At 43.6% G+C, this 14,971-nt stretch overlaps 1 protein-coding gene across 1 annotated transcript in view; it reads left to right on the top strand.

Annotated features, from left to right (window-relative positions):
* The window catches only part of MYT1L (myelin transcription factor 1 like), a 1,231,183-nt gene that overhangs the window by 730,732 nt on the left and 485,480 nt on the right, over positions 1–14,971 (top strand). The window lies entirely within an intron of this gene.

A 14,971-nucleotide genomic window follows, 5' to 3' on the forward strand; every position in this document is an offset into this window, starting at 1 on the left:
AAAGGTGTCCCTTACTGCACATAAACAATCATTATATAATATCTGTTTGCTACTTCTATGTGTGCTACAGAATGCTAAGCTTTCGATATTTGCGCATCCATATGGTTTTTGACCTAGTCCTGACCTGGTCCCTAAACATCGCCCCTTTACTCACAAGATCAAAGCGGATCTCAGGAAATTGTAAACCTTACCTTTGAATGTTATGGGGAGAATAGCACTTTACAAAATGATGGTGATTCCCAGATTTTTACATCTCTTTCCAAATTTCCCCCACAATATATCTCAACATTGGGTTAGAGAGATGGACACACAGGCTATTTCCTTTTTATGTCACAATTCTAGATCCTGCCAATGCAGAGGACTGGGTATGGCCAACTTATACTATAAGGCGACCCACCTCCTGATTTTCAACGATTGGCTCAGTGGGGGCCAGCTCTTGCAGATAGGTACGAGCTCGCCACACTGGGATTCTTCCCGAATTCTACACTTGTTTTGTGGCTACGCTGTACCCAGACTCTTCTGCAGTTGCCGCTGCTTGTTTTCACGGGGTGGAGCGCAGCATTGCGGCACACAGGATGGTGGAAAACAATCACTCAACAAACCCCCTTGTGGCATGGCAATTGGTTTGGGGGAAGTGGCAGCCCTGGAGGAATTTGTGTGCCGAGACACCATTGGTATTACTCTACTGGGTGACAGTTGAGCAGGATCTCACATGGTCTCCTTTCAAGAATTGCAGCAGGCCGATGCATAACTTTTTTTCATCTGCATCACGCTTTAGAAGTCCATGTCCCCTCTGGCATGAATGTTCCTGAATTTATCCCCATCAAGGCCACATTGATGATGGAAGCCCTAGGTAATGGCGGTGTCTCCCAAATCTATTGTGCCTAGATTATAAATGCCCCCAAGACACTCCATGCTCTGAGAACCCGCTGGGAGTCCTTGCTAATGCCTTTGGATGATGAGGATTGGTGAGCTGCTTTGATGGCTCCCAAAGTCCTCACAATCTTCTACAAACTCTGATTGATAAAGACATACTACCTACATTGTACATATCTCTACCCCAATAGGCTGTCCTGAGTGGGGCCGAGGACCAATCCAGGTTGTAGCTGATGTTCTTATTCCCCAGCAGATTTCTTTCACATGGTATGGTCTTGTCCGATTATAAAGCAATACTGGGAGAGGGTGCTAGTTGAGATCTCTGGTATTTTAGACCTGCCTGTAGGGATTTCTCTCCTCTTGGTCCTATTCAGGGTGGATCATGGCGTGGGTGGTTCCCGGCCAGACAGGGTTCTACTGGGCACCCCCCTTTTAGTCACTAAAAGAGACATTGCTTCCCATTGGTAGGCAGCTAAAGCACAGACGCTGTGGAAATGGAGATCTGGAGTGGATTGGTGCGCTCAACAAGAAAAACCTGTTTACAAGGGACGGGGTTGCCTGGCTAAACATGCCAAGGTCTGGGGCAAATGGCTTGCAGACTTGGGAGGAGGTGCTGAAATGGTATGACTCTGATGCTTACATAATGCTTGTTATTTTATTGTGTAATGAGTTGGATTTTGCACCGGTGCTACTCCTGATTGTGAGTGATGTGGTTTGGGAACTTTATCTGGACTTTCTATGTGACTTGTTCTTCAGCATTAAAACTAATAAAAGCTGTTTATCAAAAAACATTACATTTTTAGAAATGCTATTTTTTTTAGAAAGTGGACATTTGTCTGACAATACTGCTCTTGGTGCCTGGCAGCCTGTCTCCAATACATGTCTGGGCTGGGTGACAGGTGCATTTTGTGCATCCCTCTAGATGTCCACAAACACAGAAAGGACTTGCTGTGACATAGTTTTCATCTGCGCTCATTTGCATTCTGATATCCTTCCTGGGCAGGAATGGAGTGAGGTGGGTGTCACTTACAGGCTGAACAGGCTGTGTCCTATCCTCACACAAAGCCCTGATTTACCAGCCACGGTTAGCATGGCAGATAGGACTGGGTTGAAAGGGATCACTGTGTACTTCAGAGAGTTCCTTTGAAGTCACCCCCTAAAAGGCACTTTTGGGTATAAGTACTGGGTATCTGGTCCCTAAAAGTCAGACACTTTTGGATCTTTGACTGAAACTCTGTCAGAAAGACTGCTGTGCTGCCTAAAGGACTCATCTGGACTGCTTTTCTGGATGGACTGCTTTTCAGCTTGTTGCCAGGCTGCATGCTGCTCCGTGACTCTGCTGAAGGAGAGTTGAACTTTACCTTCCCTCCAAGTGATCGCCAAGGGCTTGCTGGCTTGCCCCCAGTTTTCTTTTTTCTTTATGTTTGAAAGCTTTATTGATTCAAAGGTTGTAAAACAGCAAGGTGACATCAGCAGGAACAAAGTGAGAGAGAAAAATATGGAAAAGATAAATGCTAAACTACTTGTGACACTTAAGAAAAATCCAAGCATTTTCTAGTTTTAAGGGGGAAAGGGAGGATGGGGGGTAAAGGGGGAGGTAAAAATCATGTTAATATAAACATTATATATATATATAGGCATAAACAATTGTAGGCAATTAGAAAAAATCAAGTGCACAATAACCAAAAGAAGGAAGTATCATATATAACATGAGTGGAAGAACCAAAACTGTGAAAGCTAAGGAGCAAAACTGCAGGCAGGAGTACAGATGTTCAAGGGGGCTTAAAATTGGCAGAGGAAAGTGGGGTATAGTCTCTTCTAGCAGATTGATCTAAATACAGGGTAAGGGGTAACCAGTAAAGCTCGACATTGCGAGAGGGTTTACAGGAGGAGGCGACGGCAACATCAAGTCTATGGGAGTTACACAGGAGATTCCACCAACAATGAAGGGAAAGACTTGTAAGGGACTTCCAATTGGAGGCAATTTGTTGGAGATCATGGGCTAGCATGAGGTCAAGAAGACCAACTGAGTGTGAAGGAAGGTTCAAAGAGTCTGAAAGACTGCCCAAAAACAAAAGGGAATTGGAGTAGGGAACAGAGAGTGTAAAAATGCGGGAGATGCGAGACCAAACTTGTTTCCAGAAAACTTGAACAGAGGGACAGAGAAAGAAAAGATGAAAAAGATCAGCCTCAGGTATGTTACATGTCCAGCAGTTAGAGGTGGAAGAAGAAAGAAAGCGAGACAGAGAAAGGGGAGAAAGATAAAGTCTATGATAGAAGAAAAATAGGGACTGAGTGAGGGATGCAGCGTGAGAAGTCTTCAAAGTTTTAGTCCATATTTTGTCCCAGAGAGAAATAGACCAAGAACAAGCCAGTTCTTTCTCCCAAGATAGCTCCACTTTAGACTTGGGGCGGTCAGGTTAGGGGCTGAGAAGAAGCGATAGATAAGAGAGGCTTTAGGAAAAGTGGTAAGGATGGTAAAAAGAGGGGAAGAGGGGGGAGGCAATTCTGAAGATGGGAGAGAATAATAACACTCAAGGACAATTTCCATAAGAATATAATAATTCTGAGCAAATGAACGGGGGCAGTGAAACTGTGTCTGAAATTGAGGGAAAGAGCAAGATGAGGAACCATCAAAGAGCTGATGAACCCAAGTAATACCCTTCAATCTCCAAGAGGACCAGGCAATAGGTCTATTGCGCAAAAGAATAAGTGAGTTATACCAGATGGGTAAAAGTAGAAAAGATTCATGGGAGACGGTCAGCGGAGAGAGCAAAGGTTTTAAAAGAGAAGAAGTATGCTTGAACAGTGGAGAGACTATATAAGAGGATTTAGAAGTAAAGCGAAGTACATCAGGAAATGAAAAGGGTAATAATAAAGAACGTTCAATATGAAGCCAGATTGCCCCCAGTTTTCTGAAGTCTTAGGTACACAAAAGACTTCCTACAACTCTACTCGTTCTGCTGAACTCTGCCTTCTGTGAGACCAATCCGTGCCTGAGGTGCCCTCTCCAAGTTCTGCACATCCATCATGGTCAGCCTGAACTTTGGGTTTGCACTGGTCCCTCATGACTTCAAGTAACTTATTGACAGCTAGTGACTTATAAGCGCTGTTTTTTTTATTCAATCTTTAAAAATGTATATCTCGACTTCCACATTTTTGTTGTTTTGGTCACATTTTGCTCAGATAAATGTTTTTATTTTTCTAAACCTGTGTGGAATCTAGTTGCGGTGTATTCATTGTGTTAATGTGTGTATATTTCTGTTTCACAAATACTTTACAGATAGCTTTTGTAGATAAGCCTGACTGCTCTGTTCCAAGCTACCAGAAGTTGAGCAAAGGTTATCTTATTGTGTATCTAGCTTACCCTGACTAGAGTGGTGGTTCCTGCCTGGCCAACTAGGAATCCCATTTCTCACAATATATTACCCCTAATCAACTGTTCTCCCCTCCCAATTTCTTTCAGCAGGAACAAGATGAAATGTGTGCCCATCTTGGCATCAGCCTTTACAACTTATATAAAGTATATGAATATTAAAATGTTGCAGTTCCTCCTTAATTTTGATAGACAAAGAGATGTTTTAAGGCATATGGAAAGTGGGTAAATGCCCTGGGCCTCCACCTTCCAGGAGGCCCTCTAGGAATTCAAAACTTCTCTTTATATCACATCTGTCTATTTCTCCAACTCAACCTTTAATGTGTTCTTCAATATAGTTTGGGATCATGAGGTTTGAATTAGCAGAAAATGAATAATAAAATGCAAATCTGTTTGTTCCAAACATTGCCCCTACGGTATGTTTTGCCTGGGGACCCCAAAATCCTCAAGATGACACTGGACAGACAAATAGCTCAGGTTACTGTCACTGGATCCAATAAATGCAGTTTCAGAAATACCAGACCGGTTTTATCAGATGTAAATCCGCACAGGGGAAAAAACAGATTATTTTCAGAAAACAGTGGTTCTCATTGGCATCATTGTATTATTGAATTAGTAAATTAGACAGCAACAATCGCTGTAAACAGTTAATGTACTGAAAAAACGATAAAGCCAACACTCAAACGTATAGGTTTAGTAACATTTTCTGCAAAGGATATAACATACACAACAAACAAAAACTGAAAAAAACAACTCCATTGTGTGCCATGTGAAGAAAGAACCACCCAACAACACAGCTAATAACAACTTCAAACAAAACCAGACAGAAAAGTGTGTTCCAATAACAACAAACAACCATATAAGATTTTCTTTGGGCTCAAAATCTATTTTATTACGTTTTTCATTAAGTAGTACAATAACAGAAAGATAACTTTACAGGGGTTCATATTGCAATCATTGCAGATGACATAGAAAGTCCAAATGAAGCATAATGGGAGAGTGAGATATACAGCATTTCAGACAATAGCAGTTTACTTAAAGCAAGGTGGTGAACTTTGGAGTAAAAAGCATATTGCTTGTGAGTGTACACTGCCTGAGTATCTAAAAAGAAGGGAAAGAGATGTTGTACTCTGAGGATAGTTTCCCGCTCTAGGCAGGGAGAAGGGTGTTTCTAAGGGTGTCTTGGGCTTGAGAAAGTAAAAGATGAACCCAAGATAAGGGAAGTGACCAGGGAGGAAGGGAGAGGAGGTCAGCAGGCCTTCAATTCCTCGAGGAGGGGAAGGAAGAGCGGACAATTCCTGCATAGTATTCTATGGAAGGGGCAGAAGGAAGGAAAGAGGATAGGGGTAGGAAATTATGAGATGGGAGTACAGGGGAGCAGCCTTGTGTGGAAGTGGGGCCTCAAAAAGAAGCATCCACTTTGGGGCAACAGCATTACCCCATGGCGCAAGACTAATGGGGAAACCAGTGTGACGCCACCCTCCACTTGTCCATTTACTCAAAAAAATGGGGAGCACTAGATGTTCTAGTCTATACAAATAATCAAGAAGGGGTTACAAGAGACGTGCATATTTCGTATCAGTGTTAGCTAATATGTGAGTCAAATGTTCTAGTGCTGCTGTGTGCCATAGCTTTGTGTACCAGGAAGCTATAGGGGATGTGTGAGGGGATTTTCAGGCCAATGCAATAAGTTGTTTAGCCGCTCCCGTCATGTGTTTTGTTTCAGAAAACAGTCGGAGTGTGTCATTGCTTTAAGTGCTGGGAGAATGCAGCCTAAAGATAAGTGTGCCATAATCGTCCAGGATTGGGTAACCCAATGTGTTCTTGATGTGACTTAGTATTTCCTTTCAGAAAAGTTCAATGGGAGGACATACCCACCATATGTTTTGAAAGTCTCCCTTCTGGTCCCCACCCGGCCAGCAAGTGGGCGACATGGTTGGGCAGATAGAATTTAAGCCGGATGAGGTATCATACCATTGAACCATGATCTTATAGGGCGTTTCATGCTGAGGTATACTTCTATAGATCTTTGGTCTTTCTTGCCATAGGGTTTCCCATTGTTTACCCATAATGTCTTGAGCGCAGTCTGATCCCCATTTCATTGGTATAAATGGCTGGGCAAGATGTGGGATTGCTCTAGGACTGCATAGGTCTTGGATACTATTCCATGTGTGCCCTGAAAATAGCAAACTAGAGATTCAAAGAGGATGATGGGTTGTGTGGCGACTGAAGTATTAGAGGGGTGCAGAGCCCAGTGGCATAGCTGAAAATATCAGTGTCTGCCAGTGTCAAAGAGTCAGAACTTGGTTTTACAATGCTCAAAATGTTTTATGGATTCGCCCTGTAAGGTATCTTTCAGTATTCTACACTCACCCTTAAACAGTGCTAAAAAAGATTCCCGACAGAGTGCAGAGCTGAAATCTGGATTCCCAGCAATGGAAGGGCTTAGAGAAAGAAAGGTGATAAGATTCCTTCGAAGTACAAGTCTGTCCCTTACCTTCAGTACCGTTTGTGTTGGGGTTACAATATTTGCACTCTGCAGATGAAAGTGCTTAGGGAGCCAAGCCAGTTCCCACAGTGGTCTACCTGTCACGGATCTGACCACCTGTACCCCGTTTTTTTTGCTTTCCCAATGGAGAAGGGCCGCCCAATAATAATCGTGGAGATTGGGACAGGCCAGGCTGCCCCTATGCCTGGGAAGCATAGTGAGGGCATTGGAGATATAGGGTTGCTTTCCCTTCCAAATAAAGGTGAACAAGTTTCCTTGTAGCGTCTTGATATCGTCTGTTGGGATGGATGTGGGCAGTGATTGAAATAAATAAAAAAGCCAAGGAACGATATTCAGATTAACCACATTAAGGTGACCCAACCAAAAGAGGTGGAGAGTGCATCACAGTTGGATATCTTCAAGGATTGCTCTGCAGTAACGGGCTGGTTGGTTATCATCATGTGTTTATGGTGTCAGTACTAGTAAGGCTTATGTATGAAATGGAGTATGTGGCCCACTGAAATGGAGGGAGACTCTGTAGGTGAGGGAGACGGTCATGTGGGACAGTGAGATTAAGTGCCTAGGATTTTGAAATGTTGATTTTATAGCCTGAAATCAACTCGAAGCTCTATATAGCTCGTACCACTGCAGGAAGTGAGGTTTCAGGCTTGGACAGGGCGAGGAGTAGATCGTCAGCAAAAAGAAGGACCTTATGGTTATGCCCGCCAAACGGGATGCCCACAATGTCGCTGTTTTGTCAGAGATTAAGGGCTATTGTTTCGACAGCCAGGGCAAAAAGTAAGGGGGAGAGGGTCAGCCCTGTTGGGTGTCTCGAGCTATGGGGAAGGGCAGTGTTGATTGACCATTTAGAATGGCGCCTGCTGGTTTAGGAGAAAGAGATATAAAGCTTAAGAAGATGGACAGGTATCTGGGGTAAGGAAATTATGTAAAAAGCAGGTTTGAGGCCGTCTGGGCCCACTTTTTTTCCCTATTTGGAGCTCCTTCAGGGCGCTCCTAAATTCATAAAGTGAGAAGGGTTGTTCTAAGTCACGTGCGATCTCGGAAGGCAAAGGGGCCATGGGCAATCAACCACATACTAATCTATAGAAGTTTCATTCCCCCCCCCCTAGCTGTGTATATGTTTTGATAAAACTTGTTTGAAGGCTTCCTGTTTATCAGGTTCCTTCATTGCACATCCTGAGCTCTCTATTTGATTTTTCGGAATATAAGAGCAGGACTGTTAATGGCGCAACTTATGTGCTAGTAGATTGCCCACCTTATCTCCCACTTCATAAAATCTTTGTTTCAGTGAAAAACGCGAATTCCGGTTCCTGTTGGTGCGCATGACCTGAAGTTGACTCTTAAGGATGGCTATTTACCGCTTAGTGCATGCAGTGGGGTGTTGTTTGTCAGTAAGTTTGATAGAGCTGATTTCTTTCATGAGGTTGGTCTCTAGCAGGCTGACTTTCTGAGCCGTGGCTATGGATGTGGAGGATACGTCTCCACAAATGGTAGCTTTAAAGTCATCCCATATGGTGTGATGGGGGACGTCGGGGACCGTTTTGAGTTCAAAGTTTCAGTCAATGGCCTTTTTGATGGAGGACCTGTCCAAGGTATTTCAAAGAAGACAGGAGGAGGTGCCTGTGCTGGAGAGGGTGGGGTATCAGAGTGTTGTGTCCAGGTAAGTTCAATGTATGTGTGGTCTGATATGGAGATATCAGATATTGGTGGATTCCAGCTCTTTCAGGACAGAATGGGAAATAAAAAGATAATCAATGAGGGAATAAGAGAGATGCACATGGGAGTTAAAGGAGTAATCTCTCAGGTCTGGATGAAGGTAACTCCAAGCATCAACAAGTCCTGCATCTAATAGCTCTTTCTTGAGTAATCCCAACACGGCCCCTGTTCCTTTTAAGTGTGTGCTTCCGTCAAGGACATGATTCCACACCAGATTTAAGTCACCCCCTACTACGAGATTGCTGCTTGTATGGTTCAACTGATTTTCTGTATTTGTTGGATAAAGATCTCTTGTGCTCAGCTAGTTGTGGATATATTGAGGAATGTCAAGGTGTCTATATGTCTTTCGACTGTCAATGCAAAATATTGTCCATCAGGTTCCCTAGAGAGTGTTACTACCCTGGAATAGAAACATTTAAAGAGGATAGCAGCCTCCAGTGTCTTTGTGCTTGTGCAGACCCAGTGTTGTGCAGAGTTTTTCAGGGTGGAGCATTCAGCAGCGGTCTTTCTTGAGGAGATGAGTTTCCAGCAAATACATAATGTCAAGATCCCTCTGCAGCAGGCACCTCTACACTTGCCAGCCCATGCTAGGAGAGTTAAGCCACAGCACATTTTAGGATATGAGTTTAAGTGTTGCAGTGGTGCCCATAAGTGTGGGTGGGAGTAGAGCAATGCAGTAGCATGGTGATTACTCTCACTAGTTCTGACTCTGCGGCCAGAGAGTCTAGACCCCACAGTGGATGTCCCCTAAGGCATATAGGGATATTGGAGGTTTTGTTAGGGAGGGGAAGGGATGTCAAAGAATCTAAAGAAACTAAAGGGACAACAGGACCCAAACATGGTGACCACACCATCTAGAGATGAGTGGGAAAAGCAATCCCTCTCTCCTATGAGGAGTAACACATAATGGAGAATGATCTAGTAAGAGGGGGAGCAGGTCAGTTGATCTATCAGCAGATAACAACCTGCAAGGAAAAGATATGCCTAGTGAGACCAAACAATACTTTAAACATGACAAATCTGGCTTTAGTTCATGGGCCCGGCCATGAAATGCAGAGGTAGTTGAGTGGTGTATAAGGACCGCCAGCATAGATGAATTGAGTCTACAATGAGGATCAGTGGCTATATCAAGACTCGGACGAGTCTGCAAATTCCTGTTGCAAGTTGTGGAGATGAGCGATGATTTCGTCTTTGGTAGAGCAGGAGGCCGCAGCAGCCATGCCACGATTTGTAGATCTCCTGTGGATAGACTGGCAAGCAGGTTTCCAAGTGCCAGAATTGGTGGATTGGGAGGAAGGAGGACCCACAACAAGAGTGTCCTCTGGCAAGTTAAGCAAACGTTTTGCTTCTTGTAGTGAGCAAAGTGTTTGTTTCTTGCTGTTCCACTGGAATAGTAGTCCAAAATGGTGAGTCCACTGCTAGGTAATGCCCTAATCCCTCACTTTTGCAGTGATTGGTTTGAAATCTCAATGCTTTTTAAGTGTAAATTGATAGAGGTCCTGATATACCTGCAGGGTGTGTCCTCAGATAACAATATCTGCTTTTCCTCATGGCCTTTTGAGGATAGCATCCTTTTGCTGAAAGAGGTGGACTCTGGTCAGTATATCAGGCAGGGTGTCTGGACAAAGGGTGAAGGGTGCCACCCTATGCGCTCTATTGAGGATTAAAGATTGGCCTTAATCTACCCCTCAGATGGCAGTGAGGAGTGAAATGATTAAATTTCAAAATGTCATCACCATTGGTGCCTTGTGGTTCCCCCTTATGCAAATGTTATTGCAGCATCCGCGATTCTCTAAGTCCTCCTGCTTCGCCTGGAACACTATGTGTTGTTCTACCAAAGCGCTCACCCGTCTCCACAATGTTTCTTGGTCTTCATCCCGAGAATCCATGGTGCGTTCAAGATCATCCACCCTGTCGCCCACTGCTGTGATGTCTCAAAGCAACTCATTGAGGCAGCTCTTGAAGTCTGTTTTCAGTGAGGTTATTTTTTGATGATTTTAGGAATCATTTCAAGTAGCCATGCTTGATAGTTGGGTCGAGGGAAGATGTGGCAGCCTGTGGGGCGGCTCTGGTTTATCGCTATAAAGAGAATTCAACAAGTTATCCTTGGTGGTTTTGCCCGGAGGCATAGTGGGGGGAGGGGATGTCAACCATGACTAGTTCACGTTTCCCTAGCCAGGGATGGACAAAGATTTAGAGAGGCTTGTCAAGAGTCTGGTAGCGAGAAATATGTTACTCAGGTGCGGTCCTGGGATCTTGCCTGTGGGCACCTCCCCTCAGTGCATAGCACATACGATTTTTAAGTCCTTAGGTGTAGGTGCCACAGAGCTTGTTCCTGTGTAAGACTTTGTTAGGTGTGTTTGTATTCTTCATGTCAATGACATTGCAACCCAGTATTAAATGGAGGGTCTCATCAGGACCAATTGGTAGGTCGGACATCCTTATTGAGCAGCCTTTGCTTCAACTGTAAACAGGATCCAGAGTGGGAGACACCCCTTATACAACACCACTCCGTGTGATGGAAAAATAAGATACTCACTCAGGGAACAAGTCTTAGTTTCCCTGTTTATACAAAATAGGAGGGTGATATTAAATTAGAAGAATGTGTGTGATGGGCCGAGAAACGGGTTCTTTACATGTAATGTGAACCAGCCACTTGTTCCTAAGGAGCTGTATTCACAATGGAAGCTCTGCTCGTTCAGCAACTCACAAATGCATAAAGTGCTATAAAATGTTATTAAACCTATAATTTTGTGTGATGGCTTTCTCATTTGTTCAGTAAATTGTGTATAACTATTGCTGCTGTCTATTTGAATATTTGAATATGTCAATAACAGCCCGTTTTCTGAAAATATTTTATACCCAGGTTCCCATGGGAGTAAGGGTTGCCCTTGTTTGAGAAGGATACCCACCCAACATATCCTGGTCTCCAATGTACTCCCCAGGAATATTTACCACCTGTTCAGAGCAGGTGGTAAAAATATGTATTAAACTAAAACTTGTACAAAAAGACCCAGTAATTCCAGGTCCATCTGGTTATTCCCTAATCTGGGAGCTTTGACTTGTGATCCCCTTTATCTAACAGGGAGACACCAGCTGGACTCATCAATTCTGGCATCTGTACCTCTTCACGGAGATAATGAGAATTCATAAGGGCAGCTATAGAGCTTTGTGGAAACAATAGTTTTTTGTGATACATATCCATATGTAATCGTCAAACATTAGTCACTATTGGCGCTTTCTATCTCATTATATATAGGAAGGCTCCCTAAAAATCCCAGTGTCACTTTTCATAGCCAAACAAAAAGAAAGCGATTTGTACACAATTACACTTTTGGCCTCATTGTCAGTTGTTTAGAGCTATATCCCTGGGAGGCATAGCGCTCCGGACTATTCCATGGTGCACACACCAAGTACAACTACATGTAATTCTGAAGGCGAGACTGTGCGCAACTACATCTCATCTGCCAAGGGCTGTGCGGAGGACGGAGTTGGAATAGGAATAGAAAGCTACGAGGCAGACTTAATTAAAAAGTGTGAATTAAACAAAAAAATTCTATCTGGTATGACTTTTAATGATATACAGTAATCTGTTTATATATTATGTTATTTTTATCCTGTTTCTCTTGCACCAATAAGAACATGTGTACGGGGTCATTTGAACCGATTTTAAGCATCACTTAACAGTGATAAAAAAAATATGCAACTAACATTTAAAGAAAATGTATCTTTATTCCTGTTGCATGGAAGCTAACAGATATTGGTCGGCTAATTATTTGCCGGATTTTAATATCACACATCGCTTAAATGGCAATTTGAGCTTGTGGGTGATTTTTAATTTGCCACGTGTGTAGTGAAATCAATAGTGGGAAAATTAAGCTCTCCTTTAATTAGACCTAACCTGGTTGATTTATTGCCAGAACAGACTGTTCCTGTGACTTGATGGCTGGGCATACTGATCACGTTAAGCAGAATCCAAAGGCTCACTTTCACCTTCGATTTGTATAAATTAAATAGCACCGTTTTTGAATTGGTAGTACTACTTGAATTTCAAACCTCATCAACTTTTAACCTATGAATCTCCTGCCGTTTATTCATATTTAGGCTCGCATTTTTGAGTGGCGATATTACACCCGGAGTGATAACCCTTCATGGAATTCTGCTAATTAGCCTCTTCGAGGCTATTGACGGAACCGTTCCGTCACGGCTCACGGGTGAGCTGTGCTCATGACGTAACGGTTCCGTCACGGCCCGGCCGCTGCGCCTGCGCGGCGCTGACTTCGCACCTGCGCGGCGCGTTTAATTGAGCATGCGGGGCCGTGACGGAACCGTTCCGTCATGAGCACAGCTCACCCGCGAGCCGTGACGGAACAATTCTGTCACCCACGCAGCTCACCCGCGGGCCCCCCCCGCAACCGTTAGCGCTGCGGCGGAAAAGCCTCAGCAGCGAAAGAGTTAAAAATCAGAGTAGGGCAGTGTCTCTGGGTCTGGAATTACTAGAACCGCAAATTCCCAGAAATCCTGGGTCTGCAAACTCCGGACCAGGGAATTGCTGGCCCGGTGAAAATGTGCCAAGTTTCGCTGTATGTGAATGCACTCCCTGGTAAAACCACTGCAGTTGGCAGAGCAGGGGCTGCGGGCAGAGGCACAACCTGGTTCCAACCATCCTGCACAAAAACAATCCTGAGAGTCTTTTTCCTCTTTCTATGGTTGCTGCACAATGTAGCACATGTCGAAAGAGGAAGTAAAACAAGGAGAAATAAATATATTTTTCCTCATTTCGCCTCCCCTGGGGAGGCATATCTTTTTGGTTCATTCCCAGGTTTACAAGGTCTGGTAAATCTGGGAATGCGTCAAAAACCATATAAGTTGCATGGGAACACCTATGCAATGCCCATTGAATGTCTGCCAAGGGCAGATTAACGCAGCACTTTCTGTTGGTGTGTCAAGAGCCACCAGATGGTGAGTTTATGCACAAAATAATCAGAGGGGCTGGTCATGATGGCTTTGAAAATGATGCAGCCGGTCATGGTGATGGGCAGACCAGCAATGTGCGCCAATAGAGTTGCATCAGGATGGGGTTAGTATGATCATATTTCTCCAGGCCCTGGATGAGATATGATATGGTGTGTAGGATGCCCTTATGGAGTGGCAATGTGGCATTTGGCATTCCTTGGAGCAGAGTGCTATTACCAGCCAGATGCAAGAGTATAATGAATTGAACACCTGTTCTGATATCACTTTCTACAAGAAACAATTTTAACTCTGTTTGGAAGCAAGAACTGGTGCCAGGCTGTTGATAATTCATTTTGGCAATGTGAACATTGAGGGTGAGGTTGGAGTCCAGGGTGAATCCAAGTGACTTGTCATTCAGTGAAAGTTGGGGTTGGAAGCTGTCAATGGTCATGTCATGGAGCCAGGATTGTACTCTTTCTTGCTTGTTGTGCTTGGCAAAGAACAGGAATTGTGTCTTGGTTGGGCTGAGCATCAGGTAGGAGGAGCTGGACATACATTCCTGGATGAGGTGCAGGTAGTGCTGGAGGCATTGGTTGACTGCAGTTGAGGAGACTTTCAGGTACAGTTATGTATTGTCAACCTATTGGTGAATGCTGATGCTGTTATCTGTTTGTAAAGTCCCAACGGGCTCAACATTGCAGATGACAGGAACACAGTATAAAAGACTGGGGGACTCTGCAGTTGTTGGCCATCTTTTTGGGACCTGAAGTTGATAGAGCTGTGATTCAGCCTATGTCCTCATTTAGTACACCCATTTGGCATCTTACATTGGCTGTTTGACTTTTATTCTGGTGTTCTTATTTCACGTTTTGGTTGTAGGATTACATAAAAGTCAGACAAACCAACTGTTATTTTCCATCTTCATGTCATGTTTTAGGGGGTGAGCACATGAAGTGGTGCGCTGTTAAGCAGACTCCCACTGCTCAGAGTCAAAATATTCTAGCAAACCATCCCTTAAAAGCAAAATATACAAGGGGGAGCATGCTTTGAGGCGAATTTCCCAACACTCATAACTATTTTACTAATAATTGTGATTAAAACCAGTCATTACTTTCTACAGCGTTTTTAGCTTTTTCTTTGACCAAATGTGATTGAACAAATATGTGTTCTTTTCTTTGAACTTCAGATGGTGCATAACTGGGCAAAAACCAAACAAGGTTCTTATCTAGTAATCCATGTGGGTATTGCTGCTATATCTGCGAAAATGGGCAACAGCAAAAAATCGACAGCAAAAAATCACGCCTGTGTTAATCAAAAGCAGGATTGTCACCTATTCAGAGCCTCAAGTGAATTTGGCTACTCTAAGTCCTACCTAATTTTCAGAGCTACTTCCCCATACAGAAATCCCACTGTTCCACTGATATTCCTGTTGCCCAGTGCTTCTTGGATCAGATGTCGGGGAATTTAAAATGTTCAGAGAAAATATGAAATAAAATGTGCATCATAAAGCCAACAATAAGTGTTAGCAGCAATATGTT

Source organism: Lissotriton vulgaris, chromosome 6 (assembly GCF_964263255.1).
Source record: "Lissotriton vulgaris chromosome 6, aLisVul1.2, whole genome shotgun sequence".
NCBI classification, from domain to species: domain Eukaryota; kingdom Metazoa; phylum Chordata; class Amphibia; order Caudata; family Salamandridae; genus Lissotriton; species Lissotriton vulgaris.